This window comes from Nomascus leucogenys, chromosome 14 (genome assembly GCF_006542625.1).
Source record: "Nomascus leucogenys isolate Asia chromosome 14, Asia_NLE_v1, whole genome shotgun sequence".
NCBI lineage: Eukaryota > Metazoa > Chordata > Mammalia > Primates > Hylobatidae > Nomascus > Nomascus leucogenys.
In genome coordinates, this window is record NC_044394.1 from 61,535,310 (window position 1) to 61,551,544 (window position 16,235).

The following is a 16,235-nucleotide window of genomic DNA, read 5'->3' on the forward strand; positions in this document are numbered from 1 at the left end:
AAAAAAAGCAATTTAAAAAGATTCCATGTATATAGCAACACAAAATATAAAATACATAGGAGTAAATTTAAGCAAGGAGCTGAAAGAGCTGTACAATCAGAACTATAAAACACTGACAGAGTAAATTAAAGAAGACATAAATAAATGGAAAGCTATCCCACATTTATGGATTTTAAAAGTTTATATTGTTAAAATGTCTATAATTCCAGAAGAGATCTACAGATTCAATGCAATTTCTATCAAAATACTAGTATTTTTTTAGAGAAATAGAAAAAAAATCCTGAAATTTGTATGGAACCAGAAAAGACCCCATGTAGTCAAAGCAATATTGAGCAAAAATAACAAAGCAGAGAGTATAACACTCCCTGATTTTAAAATATATTATAATGCTATTGTAATCAAAACAGTATGATACAGACATAAATACAGACACATCTACCAGTGGAACAGGACAGAAAGCCCAGAAATAAACAAACCCAAGTATTTGTGGTCAACTGATTTTTTTTTTTTTTTTTTTTGAGACAGAGTCTTGCTCTGTCACCCAGGCTGGAGTGCAGTGGCACGATCTCGGCTCACTGCAAGCTCCGCCTCCTGGGTTTACGCCATTCTCCTGCCTCAGCCTCTCCGAGTAGCTGGGACTACAGGTGCCCGCCACCACGCCCAGCTAATTTTTTGTATTTTTAGTAGAGACGGGGTTTCACCGTGGTCTCGATCTCCTGACCTCGTGATCCGCCCGCCTCGGCCTCCCAAAGTGCTGGGATTACAAGCATGAGCCACCGCGCCTGGCCGGTCAACTGATTTTTAACAGTGTTCTCCCAAACACACATTGGATCAAGGTTAGTCTCTTTAATAAATGGTGTTAGAAAAACTGGATATCCATAAACAGAAGAATGAAATTGGATACTTCGGTCACATCATATACAAAAATCAACTCAACATGGGATAAAAGACTTACATATAAGACCCCCAAATTGCAAAGCCGCTAGAAGAAAAGAGGGGAAAAGCTCCATGACATTGGTCTGGACAACAATTATTTAAATACGACCCCAAAAGCACCAACAACAAAAGCAAAAATAGACAAACTAGATTGTATCAACCTAAAAGCTTCTGTAAAGCAAAGAAAACAACAGAGTGAAGAGACAACCATGGATTGGAAAAAATATTTGCAAATCATAAAACTGATAAGAGGCTAATATTCAAAATATGTAAGGAACTCAAACAATTAAATAGCAATAACCTAATTTAAAAGTGAGCAAATGATCTGAACAGACATTTCTCAAAAGAAGAGATACAAATATTCAACAGATACATGAAAAGTAATGATCAGGAAACTAAAACCACAGTGACATATCACCTCATTAGTGATAAAGTTAGAATGTCTATTATCAAAAAGACAAATGATAGCAAGTTTTGGCATGGATGTGGAGGAACCTTTGTATCTTCTCATTGAGAATGTAAATTAGTACAGCCATTGTGGAATATGGTATGGAGGCTTCTCAAAACACTAAAAAATTACCATATGATTCAGCAATCCCACTTTTAGTATATATCCAAAGGAAGTGAAATTAATATGTCAAAGAGATGTCTGCACTCCCATGTTCATGGTAACATTATTCATAATAACCAAAATATGAAATACCATATACAAATTTTTTTTTTTTTTTTTTTTTTTTTTTTTAGACAGAGTCTTGCTCTGTCTCCCAGGCTGGAGGGCAGTGGCACGATCTTGGCTCACTGCAACCTCCCCCTCCCAGGTTCAAACGATTCTCGTGCCTCAGCCTCCGGAGTAACTGAGACTACAGGCTCAGTTAGCCACCATGCCTGGCTAATCTTTGTATTTTTTAGTAGAGAGAGGGTTTTTCCATTTTGGCCAGGCTGGTCTCGAACTCCTGACCTCCAGGTTATCCACCCACCTTGGCCTACCAAAGTGCTGGGATTATAGGTGTAAGCCACTGTGTCTGGCCTCTATACAGCCTTAAAAAGAGATTCCTTCATTTGTGACAACATGAATGCAACTGGCTGTGAGAAGGGGAGTGATGGAGAAAGAGATGTTTATCAGATGGTACAAAGTCTTGGACTATAGGAATAAGTTTTATTAATCTATTTGACTGCATGGTGACCAGACTTAATAATAATGTATTCTATACTTCAAAATTGCTTAAAAAAAAGAGGTTTTAATGTTCTCATGACAAAAATGAAGTAAGTGGCAGAGGAGATGGATATGTTAATTGGCTTAACTGAATCTTTTTACAATGTATGCATATATCCAATCATATTATACCCCATAAATATAATCATTATTTTTCAATTAAAAATTAATTTTTAAAGACAGTGACTAAAAATTGAGAACTGCAAAATTGAAAATCAGAATATTTCTCAAAGCAATAATAGAATAAAAGCAATGGCAACAAAAGCCAAAATTGACAAATGGGATCTAATTAAACTAAAGAACTTCTGCACAGCAAAAGAAACTACCATCAGAGTGAACAGGCAACCTACAAAATGGGAGAAAATTTTCACAACCTACTCATCTGACAAAGGGCTAATATCCAGAATCTACAATGAACTCAAACACATTTACAAGAAAAAAACAAACAACCCCATCAAAAAGTGGGCAAAGGACATGAACAGACACTTCTCAAAAGAAGACATTTATGCAGCCAAAAAACACATGAAAAAATGCTCATCATCACTGGCCATCAGAGAAATGCAAATCAAAACCACAATGAGATACCATCTCACACCAGTAAGAATGGCCATCATTAAAAAGTCAGGAAACAACAGGTGCTGAAGAGGATGTGGAGAAATAGGAACACTTTTACACTGTTGGCGGGACTGTAAACTAGTTCAACCATTGTGGAAGTCAGTGTGGCGATTCCTCAGGGATCTAGAACTAGAAATACCATTTGACCCAGCCATCCCATTACTGGGTATATACCCAAAGGACTATAAATCATGCTGCTATAAAGACACATGCACACGTATGTTTATTGCGGCATTATTCACAATAGCAAAGACTTGGAACCAACCCAAATGTCCAACAACGATAGACTAGATTAAGAAAATGTGGCACATATACACCATGGAATACTATGCAGCCATAAAAAATGATGAGTTCATGTCCTTTGTAGGGACATGGATGAAACTGGAAAACATCATTCTCAGCAAACTGTCACAAGGACAAAAAACCAAACACTGCATGTTCTCACTCATAGGTGTGAATTGAACAATGAGAACACATGGACACAGGAAGGGGAACATCACACTCTGGGGACTGTTGTGGGGTGGGGGGAGGGGGGAGGGACAGCATTAGGAGATATACCTAATGCTAAATGACGAGTTAATGGGTTCAGCACACCAACATGGCACATGGATACATATGTAACAAACCTGCACATTGTGCACATGTACCCTAAAACTTAAAGTATGATAATAATAATTTAAAAAAAAAAGAATTCATTTTGATTTTGCAGAGCCACTTCAGGGCAAGAACTTTTTGGAGACTCTTCCTTAAAATAGTTTGGCGCTACTTCTACTGCTGTAATGATTAATAGTTTGTGGATTAACATTTTGTGTCAATAAATTTCAACATACAGAAAAAAAAAATTTTGGAATAATGCCTTCAAAATTCTGGAAAAACTCTCAACCAATAATTTAAATATGTTCATGTATCATTCAGTTATGAGGGTAAAATAAGGATATATTCAAACAAAAGGAGCTTACTACTAATAAATTTTCAAGTAAAAGATCTCTAAAAGGTGGCTTTTCAGGAGTAAAGAAAAAAACTCAGAAGTTTGAGATGTAAGAAAAGAATAGTGAGTAAACAAATTAATTAAAACATCAATAAATATAAACAAATGTCAAAAGTACAAAACAAAATGTCTATATTAAAAGTCAAGAATAAAAGACAAAATGAGAGTTAAATAATGTCTGATTACATGATATAAAAGTAAAAAGTGATAAAATCTAGAATACTGTACATTTTCTGAATTGATTTGAGAGTAAAGTATAGAGAATAGATAAAGGTATTGTGAAATCAGTATGAATATTAGCATGTTAATAGTAACTAAAAACACTATACATGGACAACATAGCTTCTATTACTGGGAAAAATGAATAAATTTGTAATCAATTCAAAAGGAAGAATAATTATAAAATACAAAAATAAAGCTTAAAAAATCAGGAGAAATAGAATGTCCATATTAAATGGAAGAAATACTTTCAAATATATCAGCTATCGACTTAAGGTAATTGGACGAAACTCTTCAGTTAAAGAATTGTGATTTTTCAAGCTTCATTCAAAATAAAAAAAATCCGTATGCCAACATATATACATATTCTTTTATTTATAATGAGCACCACAAAAGTGTAAGGTTATAGAACATTTGAAAGCAGAGGAAAAATACATGCCAATTTAGTACTAATCAATGACAAGCTGGTAGGACAATAGTAATATCAGATTAAAATTTACCCCAGGGTTAATAATATAATAGATATGAAGAGAATTTTTATATAATGATAAAAATGACACCTGGAAGATGTTGTAATTCTTATGTTTCATGTGCTTAGTTATGATACTGGCACAATACTCAAATTATTAATAATTATAATTCAGATAAAAGCTACTGACCCATCCCCCATTATTTTGGAATTTCAATACAGATCTTTAAGTAATGTTAATGAAATAATTGTGAGATTGATAACATTTTGAATATGTCACTATCACAACTTACTTGGGGATATTTACAAAACTTTGCATTTGGTAGTTTGAAAATACACATTCTTCTTCCACTCCAATGAAATTAAGCTTGTGCCAATCCATAAAATCATGTTTAACAAATTTCAAGATTTCATGTTTTACAGATCACAGTCACTGAACAAGATATAATAAATAGAAACAAATAAAAAAGACTAAAATATTATGATAGTTAAAAATATGTTTCTAAATTACTCATGAATTAAAAGAGAAGTCATATTGGAAATTAGAAAATAAAACTCAAATAATAATAAATGTAACATACAAATTCATGATTTAAGCTAATTGGTACTAAAACTAAATTGTTAAAATCTGATGTTCATTGTTGTGGGGAAAAACAAGTGGGAAAACCAATTATCCAAGCATTTGAGTTAAGGAATTAAAAGGAACAATGTGACACAAAAATGTAAAATAAAATAAAGATAGGAGTGGTAATTAATGACATAGAAAACAAGGTACAATAGGGAGGATCATTAAAGACAACGGTTATTGTTTAAATAGATTATTAAAATCTACAAGCTCTGGAGAGAGTATTTATGATATGAGAAGAAAAAAATAAAAATGATAAGGAGGCCGGGCGCGGTAGCTCACGCTTGTAATCCCAGCACTTTGGGAGGCCGAGGCGGGCGGATCACAAGGTCAGGAGATCGAGACCACGGTGAAACCCCGTCTCTACTAAAAAATACAAAAAATTAGCTGGGCATGGTGGCGGGCGCCTGTAGTACCAGCTACTCAGAGAGGCTGAGGCAGGAGAATGGCGTGAACCCGGGAGGCGGAGCTTGCAGTGAGCCGAGATTGCGCCACTGCACTCCAGCCTGGGCGACAGAGCGAGACTCCGTCTCAAAAAAAAAAAAAAAAAAAAAAAAAAAAGATAAGGAAAATAAGGTGATAAAATTATAGACCCAATAAAGATTTAAAACTTAATTGGGAAATATTATGATCAACATTGTGACGATAAATTTGAAGACTCAGAAAGATACATTTTTACAAAAAAATAACACTTATTATTCACACTTGCAAATAAATAGAAATCCCCAAAAGATAGAAAACTTCATTCTAAACCTAGAACTTGATGCCATTTTTTTTTTTTTAAATTTGTGGAAGAAGGGGGCCACAATTAGTCAAGTTAACTTTAAAAATCAACTTGGGAGACCTTATCCTTTTCTCATCATTACACCAGTGTGGTAATCATACATGTGGTATTGACATAAATATGGACAAATAGTCCAAGGCAAGGTAATTGGGAGTCTATAAAAATAGTTAAACCGGTATGAAGCCTTAATATGTATCACAGAAGACACTGGAGTCTTTGGGACAAGATGGGCTCTTCAAGGATGATTCCTGGGAAAAGGCAATTGTCCTAAGAAAAAATAAATTAGATATCTGCCTCCTATGAGAGATAAAAATTTATAGTTGTAGTTTAAAGACCTAAATATAAAAATTCAACTTTAAAATTGGTAGGGATAAATATTAGAGCTTATTCACAGGGCCTCTTGCTAAGGAAATATTGCTTCTATAAGACATAAAGAATACAAACCACTAATTTAAAAGACTGATAAAATTGATCATATTTAAAGACTTCTGTGACTCAAATAATTCTACAACAAAATGACTATACAAATCACTGACTAAGAGATATAATCTATGTAACACATATTACTCACAAAAGATTAGTTTCCAGAATATGTCAAGACTACAAATCAATAAAAGACAAATCGATGAGAAATTATCAAAAGATATGAAAAGACAATTCATAAAGGGGAAATTATAAAAGTCAATAAAAAAGAAAAAATATTTAAGTCCACTAATAGAGAAATTAACATTAAAACCACGATGAGACTCCATTTCACATCTATTAAGTTGGCAATAATATAAAAGTCTGAAAGTGTCAAATGATGGCGAGTAGGTGGAACCAAGGAAAATTATACATTTTGATGGTAATTTAAATTCATTAGAAACACTTTAGGGAATAATTTAGCATTATCTAGTATATCCTAGCTATAGACACTATCCTTATACCTCTAGAAATTTTGCTCAAGGAGATTGATACAAGAATGTTCACAACGGTATTAATTCTCATACATATTACATCTAAAATAGTATTAATTATCATATATAAAATACTATTTCTCTATAGAATAATGAAAAAATTAACTGTACTATGTTTTCATGATTGTCTATTTTATAGCATTGAAAATGAATGAATTAGACCTATGAATGTCAAAATACATCTCACAAAAACATGATTAGACCCAAAAGTTGCGATACAATGCATATATTCTGATTTTATCTTTGTGTATATTAAAATTTGCATATCAATACTATACATGGTTTAAAGAGACTATATATATTTGGGTGTGTGTGTGTTTATATTAACATATATAAGATATGTTAATAATCTTAGGCAAATTCCAGAAAATAGTTACATTCAGAAAAAAGAGAATGGGATGCAGTTGGCAGTGGTATCTAGGACACTTCAGTAGGGCTTATAATGCTTTATTTTATTAGGTATATATTGGGTACATGAATGTTGTTATTTATCATTTTTGTGGATGAGAAACAATTTATACTGAATGTTAAATAATAGGGAGAGCAATCAGATCAACACGTGTGAATGTTTATGTGGAGAACCTGAAGAAACAATTGTTTGGGTTGATAATGATTACTAACTGGAAGCTATGGAAATTGCATATTAATCTTCAAAGTATTTGAATATAATAAGAATTACCTAAACATTCTTGAACATAATTTTTAAAATAAAATAAAATAATAATATATTATTCACTGTCACTTACGTATTTTTTGTGAATGTGGAGTGTGAAAGTGCAGGTGTATAACTTTCTGGAGTCGAAAACAAACTATTAATAACAATTTTTTTAATAGCAGAATTATCCTTTTCTACAAATTGTTCTTTCCTTTATGTAAGCTATTGATTGATTTTTCTCATCTTTTGGTGTCCTCTTGATCCTTTGAGTAACATGAAATGAGTTTTCTGTCATTTCTGCATCATTTACACATTAACCTCCATGTCAGCCTCATTCCACTGTTTTGTCACATTTGCATTAATAATGTTGACTGTGATAGAAGAGAGAGTATCCATCATTTTTTCAGGAATTTAAGCCAACTTGGGTTGAGAAATTTATTTTACGTCATTAAGCACTTCATCAGATAACACTCATAATACCTTGACATACTTCTCCAGAAACTAGACTTCATGCTATTTTTCTATTCTCAGCAACCAATAATGTAAAAATTTCATACAACATAAAAGGAAATAGCATCACTGATGAAGTGTTCTGACTTCAACGATGGAGTGCATTGCCTCCGAGCTGAATCATACCTTTAGCTCTAATACTAGCTTACAGGAAACACCAAGGATAGAAGGTTGGGTTAAACTTCACCACAAGGAAGCAATTAGCCAAACTGACAATGTGGCACATTCTACAGGACACATAACCTGGATTCTTTAAAAAAATAAAAGGTGGGGTTTCTTAAAAGCCTCTTCACAAGTAGAAAAATGAAAGCAATGGGCAGCCATATTTAAATTGGTTTAAAATAAATTAAATATTGGGAAAAATAATTGAGGGAATCAGGAAAAAAGAGAATATGGACTGGGTATTAGGTGATATTAAAACATTTTTGTTTTACTTTGTTAAATATAATAATGGTATGGTAGTCATCAAAAACCTTTTTAATCACTAAGAGATCATATAGAAGTATGTTCAATGTAAGCGTCTATTAAAGTAACTCTGATTCTTTTTTTTTTTTTTTTTTTTGAGACAGAGTCTCGCTCTGTTGCCCAGGCTGGAGTGCAGTGGTGCGATCTTGGCTCACTGCAACCTCTGCTTCCCGAGTTCAAGCAATTCTCCTGTCTCAGCCTCCCAAGTAGCTGGGATTACAGGCACCCGCCATCATGCCCAGCTAATTTTTGTATTTTTTAGTAGAGACGGGGTTTCACCATGTTGGCCAGGATGGTCTTAATCTCCTGACCTTGTGATCCGCCCGCCTCGGCCTCCCAAAGTGCTGGGATGTAGTTCTAACTTTTTTAGTTAATCTTATCATCTATAGACTATATACGAAAATATTTTAGATCCTCTTAGGATTTTGCACAATGTCATATTCATAGAAGACACTGGAAATATTACATGAATAAATGGGAAAAATAATTTGGAGGGTTGGTAAATAAAGCATTTGCTTTAAAACAAAACACATGCATATATATCTCCTTAAAATCTGAGGAATAATTATATTCTCTATACCAGAAGTCCTTCTTATATGAAAGTTGGGTTTATCAAAAACAGAGTAGATAGATACAAAATGAGGGGGATGAAGATTAAGCAACTACCACCAAAACTGAATAATGCTGTTAGCTTAGGAGTAAAGTTTTTAGATTTCTATATATATTATGCCAAGCAATATATCCAAATATGGCATTTCCTGCACCTCCACCTGACACCTGAACATCATAGTTAGCCTAATAAAATTTTAAGGAAACATTTCTAAATCTAGTTATGCTCTTTATTTACCTATTGCCTTGCAGTCCAAAGCCCATCTTCATTTATGTATTTTTTAACTTTCACATAGGAATTCTGATTTACTCAAAAGAAAATTTCCACATATGGATTCAGATAACGTTATCAGCCAGTCATCTAGACTAATTTGGAAACTGAGTGTGCTAACTATAAAGATCCAAGGTGAAATAAAATCACTTTCATCACCATTGTTTTTAATAATCTTGTTTGTACATTAATATTTTCAATTTGTTCAATCACGTTGCTGCTAAGATTTTGCCGTTCTATTCCCAGTTTTTCGTAAGCCTGTCTTTACATTAGAACATCCTTGTTACATGAGTCTTCAAAAAAACGTTTCCCACATTTGCTTAGTCCATTGGCATTCTGTTCCATTAAGATAATTGCAGGAACTAAGTGGATATTGCAGGACAAACCAAGGGACTTTCTTCCTGTTTCCCAGTTACTATCTATGTGTGCTGTTTCAGCAACATTGGGCAACTGGCTCCAGCCTGCAGCTTCTTTCTATACTCAAATCCCAGGTTTCTTATATCTTTCTGAGAATTAGTATACTAACCAGACTGCAGACTCCCACCCACTGAGATGTTTCTCCACCACAACCCTGCACCCTCATGTGGTTCTAGGTACCATTCAGGCCTTGCTCTTTCCACAGAAGTCTACGCACCTCTTACTTGTTGCTTCCCCATTCCTCTGCTTCCACATCCAAGCACTGTACTAGTGGATTCCCACCTTACTGCTCTTAGGTTTGTTAATTCCGCCTACTCACTTCTGCTGCTTCCTGCTGTGATGAATGTCTAGGTTACTTCAGAGTTCTTTTTCTGCTCTTTCAAACTTCCACCATTAAGGAAAACAGATACCCTTGTTGAAAATATTTAGCCCTGTGTCCACGTGTTCTTATTGTTCAATTCCCATCTATGAGTGAGAACATGCGGTGTTTGGTTTTTAGTTCTTGCGACAGTTTACTGAGAATGATGGTTTCCAGTTTCATCCATGTCCCTACAAAGGACATGAACTCACCATTTTTTATGGCTGCATAGTATTCCATGGTGTATATGTGCCACATTTTCTTAATCCAGTCACATGGACACAGGAAGGGGAACATCACACTCCAGGGACTGTTGTGGGGCAGGGGGAGTGGGGAGGGACAGCATTAGGAGATATACCTAATGCTAAATGACGAGTTAATGGGTGCAGCACACCAACATGGCACATGGATACATATGTAACAAACCTGCACATTGTGCACATGTACCCTAAAACTTAAAGTATAATAATAATAATAATAATAAAGATACATATACTCAACAACAACAACAAAAAAGATTTAGTTTGGTCATTGACATTCATTGATATGGAATGACCTTCATGACCTGTCTCTCCCTATACATACAAAGACTGTGTGTAAGTTTATACACCAACTATAGTTATCTCTGCTCTAGAAATTAAAAGAGTTTCTTCACTGTTTTTTTTTTAAAGAAAAGAAAAGGAAAGAAAATATTTAGCCCATCTACCTGACTAGAACTGAGTCAAATATGTTTCAAATGGGGGGATATTCACACGTATTTAAATCTCCTGTTTTATAAAACTTTTTCAATTGATCAAAGATATATAATACCATCATAGGGTAGGTGACAATTACAGTTAGCTTCAAGCCAAGAAACTCTTCTGTAAGATTTTAAGTGCAGGAAAAAGACTGAAGAAAGGGCTATCAACAATAAGAAACTCTGTAGTTATTGGGCTGACACATGAAATTCTCAATGCAAAGAAAATGCTTTCTCGTGAACCTCCATATTATCACATAATAGGGGTCAACAAGCTGACTGGTGAGACAAACCAGTCTGGTGTCTGCTTTTGCTAATAAAGTCTTATTTAAATATAGTCACACTCATTCATCTATATATTGTTTATGGCTGCTTTTGTACTATTAATATAAAGATTGAGGTGAGTCTCTGTGTCAGAGACCATGTGACATGGAAAGCCTACCATAGATATACTCTTTGGGACTTTAATAGCTGAAGTTTGCCAAAATGGTAGACACTAGATTGAAGGGCAAATATGACCCCATTCATATTGAACAAAGTTGGGCCCCAATATTGATTTCACATATTACCTCAGGTGCAAGAATTCTTACAGATAAGGCATTGTATCATAGCATTCATTCCAGGTTTCATTTGGGGGCAGAGGCAGCAGCAGACCATGGTTCAGAGGTAGAAGGCACTGCCATAAGAAGCTGCTAACAAGGGAGGCTATAACATTTGGAGAAGGAAAATACCAATAAAAATATGTTTACCGCAGAAAACAAAAGAAATATTTTGGCCTCAAGAGATACAACAGATATGAGAGAGATTACACAGACAACTGAAGATTTAAACTGCCAAACAAATCCAAATTTTTCTGTCTCTTTTGTCATAAAAGATCAAAACAACTCAATGCAATCTCCAAAAGAATTCCCCATAGTGTGAAAAATAGCCAGCCATCTGTAAGAATAAGAAAGCACTTGTTCACTGAGCATGTTAGTAGATTTGGAAGATGAAAAAAGGGGATCAAGTTTTGAACTGTATACCAATATCCTCTTAGAAACAAATTTGCAATGTGAAAAGCTAAAATTACATATTGTTTTTAGTTGGCATTTTCAATGTAATTCAGGAGAGTATTATATACATGAGTGTATATATATATATATCACATATATGTATATATACATAGGCATACATAAAATAAAAGATTAGGTAGTTAAGTAAAGCAATATTTGAAGACAGGAAAAATTGATTCAAAGGGAAAGGTTGCCCTGTTTATAAATACAGTGGAGCCAGTACAGTAAATGGCAGATCACAAACTGCAGGAAACTCAATTAACCCAAGGCATTCTCACCAAGAAGAAAGGCTATTCTCCTAGAATTTAAATAAAAACAATCCAATGAAGACAAAGAGAAATAATAAATCAGTTGGATCTCAGTTCTGATCTGTCCCTAAATTTCAAACTCAATCATTCAACTGACTATTTGGTCATTTAACTTGAATATCTAATAGACATTACTAACAAGATCAAAGAAAAATTCTTTATTTCTATTTTTCAAACCTTCTCCTCCTATAGACTTTCTCATCTTAGTTCACACCACCTTCCTTCAGTTGTTCAAGGCCAAAATCTACAAGTCATTTATCTTGTCTCTTCAATCCTGTCAATAATTCATCACCCCACCCTGCCTACCTTTATCTTTGAGTCTGTGTCATCTTGAGTCTCTTCCTCCACCTCTGCTTCAATAGCCCAGTCATTTTCTCTCACATGAACTGATGTGAACACCTCCTTGCAGGCCTTCCTGCTTCTGTTTCTGTCCCTCGTCAATTCACTCTCCACGTGGTGGTCAGAGTGACCTTTTTAAAATGTAAGTTAGCTCATGCCACTTTCCCACCAGAATCCCCAAATGGCTTCCCTTTGTAAGAATACAAGGCAGAAATTTGAAGGCAGTGGTGATACAGATTTTAATTTTTGTAGGCATTCCTTTAGGACAACTAGGAGAGAAAAACCTCAAACCCTCATACAAAATAGCTACAATAAAACTCGCCACAAACCTCAAAATATGATCAGATGGTGAAAAAATACTAAGTGCTAAAGACCCAGGTAGATAAGCATTTGTGCAGAAGGAAGCACAAGATCTGACAGACCTGAATAGAGAAACCTCCTCAAACAGTTAAGATGTCCCCACTGGAACACTTGGTGGGGCCAATTTGAGGACACCCGCTGAAATCGAGCAGGGTTTATTTAGTGCAGTCCAATTCAGAGGTGGGCGCCAGGGTACCAAAGTGAAAGTTTCAACCACTCATTGTTCACTTCAGGGCAAGGCCCCATACTGAGCAGAAACTGCAGGATACAGAATCCAGACATGTGTAGAAGAAACCCAGGAGGAAAATCAGATAAGATGGGGAGGGAGCCAGACTGTCTGAAACTACAAGATTGCTAAACATTTCAAAAAATGGCAAGAGAGTTCAAGAAAAGCCACTCTGACCTACCCTACCCCAGTAACGTTTGAGAATTTTTCAATGAGCTAACTAATAAAGTGAAAATAAAAGAAAAAATATGGTTCTCCAAAGAGAACATTTGGAAATATGCCAATAAGTCACAATATGTGAATATTATTTGGATGCTGACTATAACAACAAAAAAAATCCACCAACAACTTAAAAAGTTATGACGCAATAGAAAACAGCAACATCTGGAGATCTGTGGATTCTAAAAAAATGTATTTTGTGTATATAATACCGTTATTTTGGTTATTTAAAAAAGAGTCTATACTATATAAGAAAACATACTAAAATATTTACAGAAATAATGACAAAATATCTGTGATTTCCTACAAAATAAAAAGAGGGATTGAATGGGAGCATAGATGAAATAAGTTTGCCTATGTTTTGAAAATTCTTGAAAATAATGATACACGAGGTTTCATTGTACTATCCTGTCTTTGAATATGCTTGAAATCTTAGAAGATAAATTATTTTTTAAATATAACAAACTGAAAATTAATCTTCTATTTATAATTTCTTACTAAATTAGTTCCTGTCATACTTTAAAACAACTTTCTCCATGAAATTCCCCATCTCCAACTACACTCACCTTCTTCCTATTCCTCATCTTGATTCTATCCTGGGGCCTTTGCACTAGCTTTCTATTTTTCTGAGTGATTTTCTCCCACTCTCAGCAGGCTACCTTCTTTTGATGATTAATATCTCAGATTAAATATCACTTTTTAAAGAGGCCTTCCCTGACCTCTTAATTTAAACTAATTTTGCAAGTTTTCTCATCATGACACTCTAAATGATTTTCATGACAACTTCACTACGATATAAAACAATCTCTTTAAAATGTAGGTATTGGTTCCTTGTCTTTTTTGTGATAGTAACATATAACCTCCTGGAGAGCAGAGATTAGTGTGTCCTGTTTATGTTGTATCTGCAGAATTTAGATTAGCATTTCACACATAGTCCTTGTGGCACTTATTTAATTAAATCAAAACCATATTTTCATTTGTATCACATGTTGTCATGAATTTTACCTTCTCTGCTGTAAGCATTACCTCTGCACTTATTTTTTCTCCTGTGGGCATTTGGCCGATATATCTTTGAGGGATAGAAATACTGGGATTACGTAACACATATTAAAAAAAAACTTAATGAAGAGAAAAAATATTTATAAGGCTAAAAAAGATATAAACACTTGTAGTGAGATAGAAACCCAAATGACAGGTAAAATCATTGATATGTTAGAATTACAAGGATAGAAAAATTCTAGCTTAAAATGTTTTCTTATTTAGCAAAACACAAACAAAATATATAACAAAATACATATCTATAAAGAAGGGAATTCCAAGAGGCTGTCATTAAGCTTCTAAGTTGCCAATAATAATGATAATAATAATAATAGAGGGTAAGTGGACAGACAATAGGTAAAGAATTATAAGGAAATGAATTTTTTCTCTAGAATTCTAAATCCAGTGATGTTAGTCAAGGAAAGAAACAGATTCTTAGACATGCAGAGATTCAGAAATAGAAACCTGCATATACATCTATCTGATAAAAAAAAGAAACTGTATGTAAGAAAATTAATATTTTTGAGAAATATAAGCCACATAATGTATATTTTTCTCAGCAATTTTTGAAATATATTCATGAAGTACTGCATCACATCTTGAGAGATAAGTAAAACATTTTAAAACATGTTAATCTAGATATACGTGTCTGTAATATTTCATCAACAATTGGAAGTTAAGAAAAGATAACAGAAAAGTCTTTGGATGCTGAATTTCTAACTTTTAAGGACTATTAATGTGGATATTAACATATAACGTAGAAACATTTAAAAGAAACCACATTTAATAACTCCTAGCTTTGGCACAATAAACAATGAACTATATTACTTTTATATATTACAAAAATATGCTTGATTAAATCATGTATAGGTGTTAAAAATAAATATTTAGGGAGAATGTCAGAGAATCTTTTATATGATAACAAAGGATTATCTTTTTGAAATATATACACACATATACTTTTTTCTTTCTTGGAAAAATGAAACCACAATAGGTTTTAAAATATAGGAGAGAAATAGCCTATTCTGTGACCATATTGGACATAAATAGCAAGTGATTAAAAATAACTAGGCCTGGCATGTTGGCTCACACCTGTAATCTCAGCACTTTGGGAGGCCAAGGTGGGCGGATCACTTGAGGTTGGGAGTTCGAGACCAGCCTAACCAACATGGAGAAATCCCATCTCTACTAAAAATACAAAATTAGCCGGGCGTGTTGGTGCATGCCTGTAATCCTAGCTACTTGGGAGGCTGAGGCAAGAGAATTGCTTGAACCAGGGAGGCAGAGGTTTCAGTGAGCCAAAATCGTGCCGTTGCACTCCAGCCTGGGCAACAAGAGTGAAAATCCATCTCAAAATAAATAAATAAATAAATAAATAAATAAATAAATAAAAATAAATAAATAACAAGACTTAAAGGTATTCTGTACAGCTCTTGGTTTAGAATCAAAATAACTTGCAATTATAAATTGTTTAGAAAATAACAAGGTAACACTACATACTAAATATTAGATATGATGAAGTTTTGCTCAGAACAATGTTCATGGCTGTGGAAGTATTTACATTTCAAAATTAATAAAGAAAACTGAATTTATTGCATATTGAACTCTGTGAAAAGACAACCTGTAAGTGAACCCAGAGAAATCAAGTGGAAGAAAGACTTGGAAAAATATTTAAATTAGGGAGAAAAAGAAAATGAATAGGAATTACTAAACGCAAGAGCTCAGACATTGCAAAGGCCACAAAATATACCATCATTGGCAAACTAAAAAAGCAAACGATAATTCACTGTATGCAGAAGTAGTACCGAAAAAGAAAAAGAGAAGGCAATGGGGGAGGAAGAAAAGGAGAAGAAGTAGAAGGAGAATG

General features: G+C 34.0%; 1 protein-coding gene across 2 annotated transcripts in view; it reads right to left on the minus strand.

Moving 5' to 3' along the window:
• Positions 1-16,235, minus strand: part of LRRTM4 (leucine rich repeat transmembrane neuronal 4) — a 767,357-nt gene that overhangs the window by 335,835 nt on the left and 415,287 nt on the right. The window lies entirely within an intron of this gene.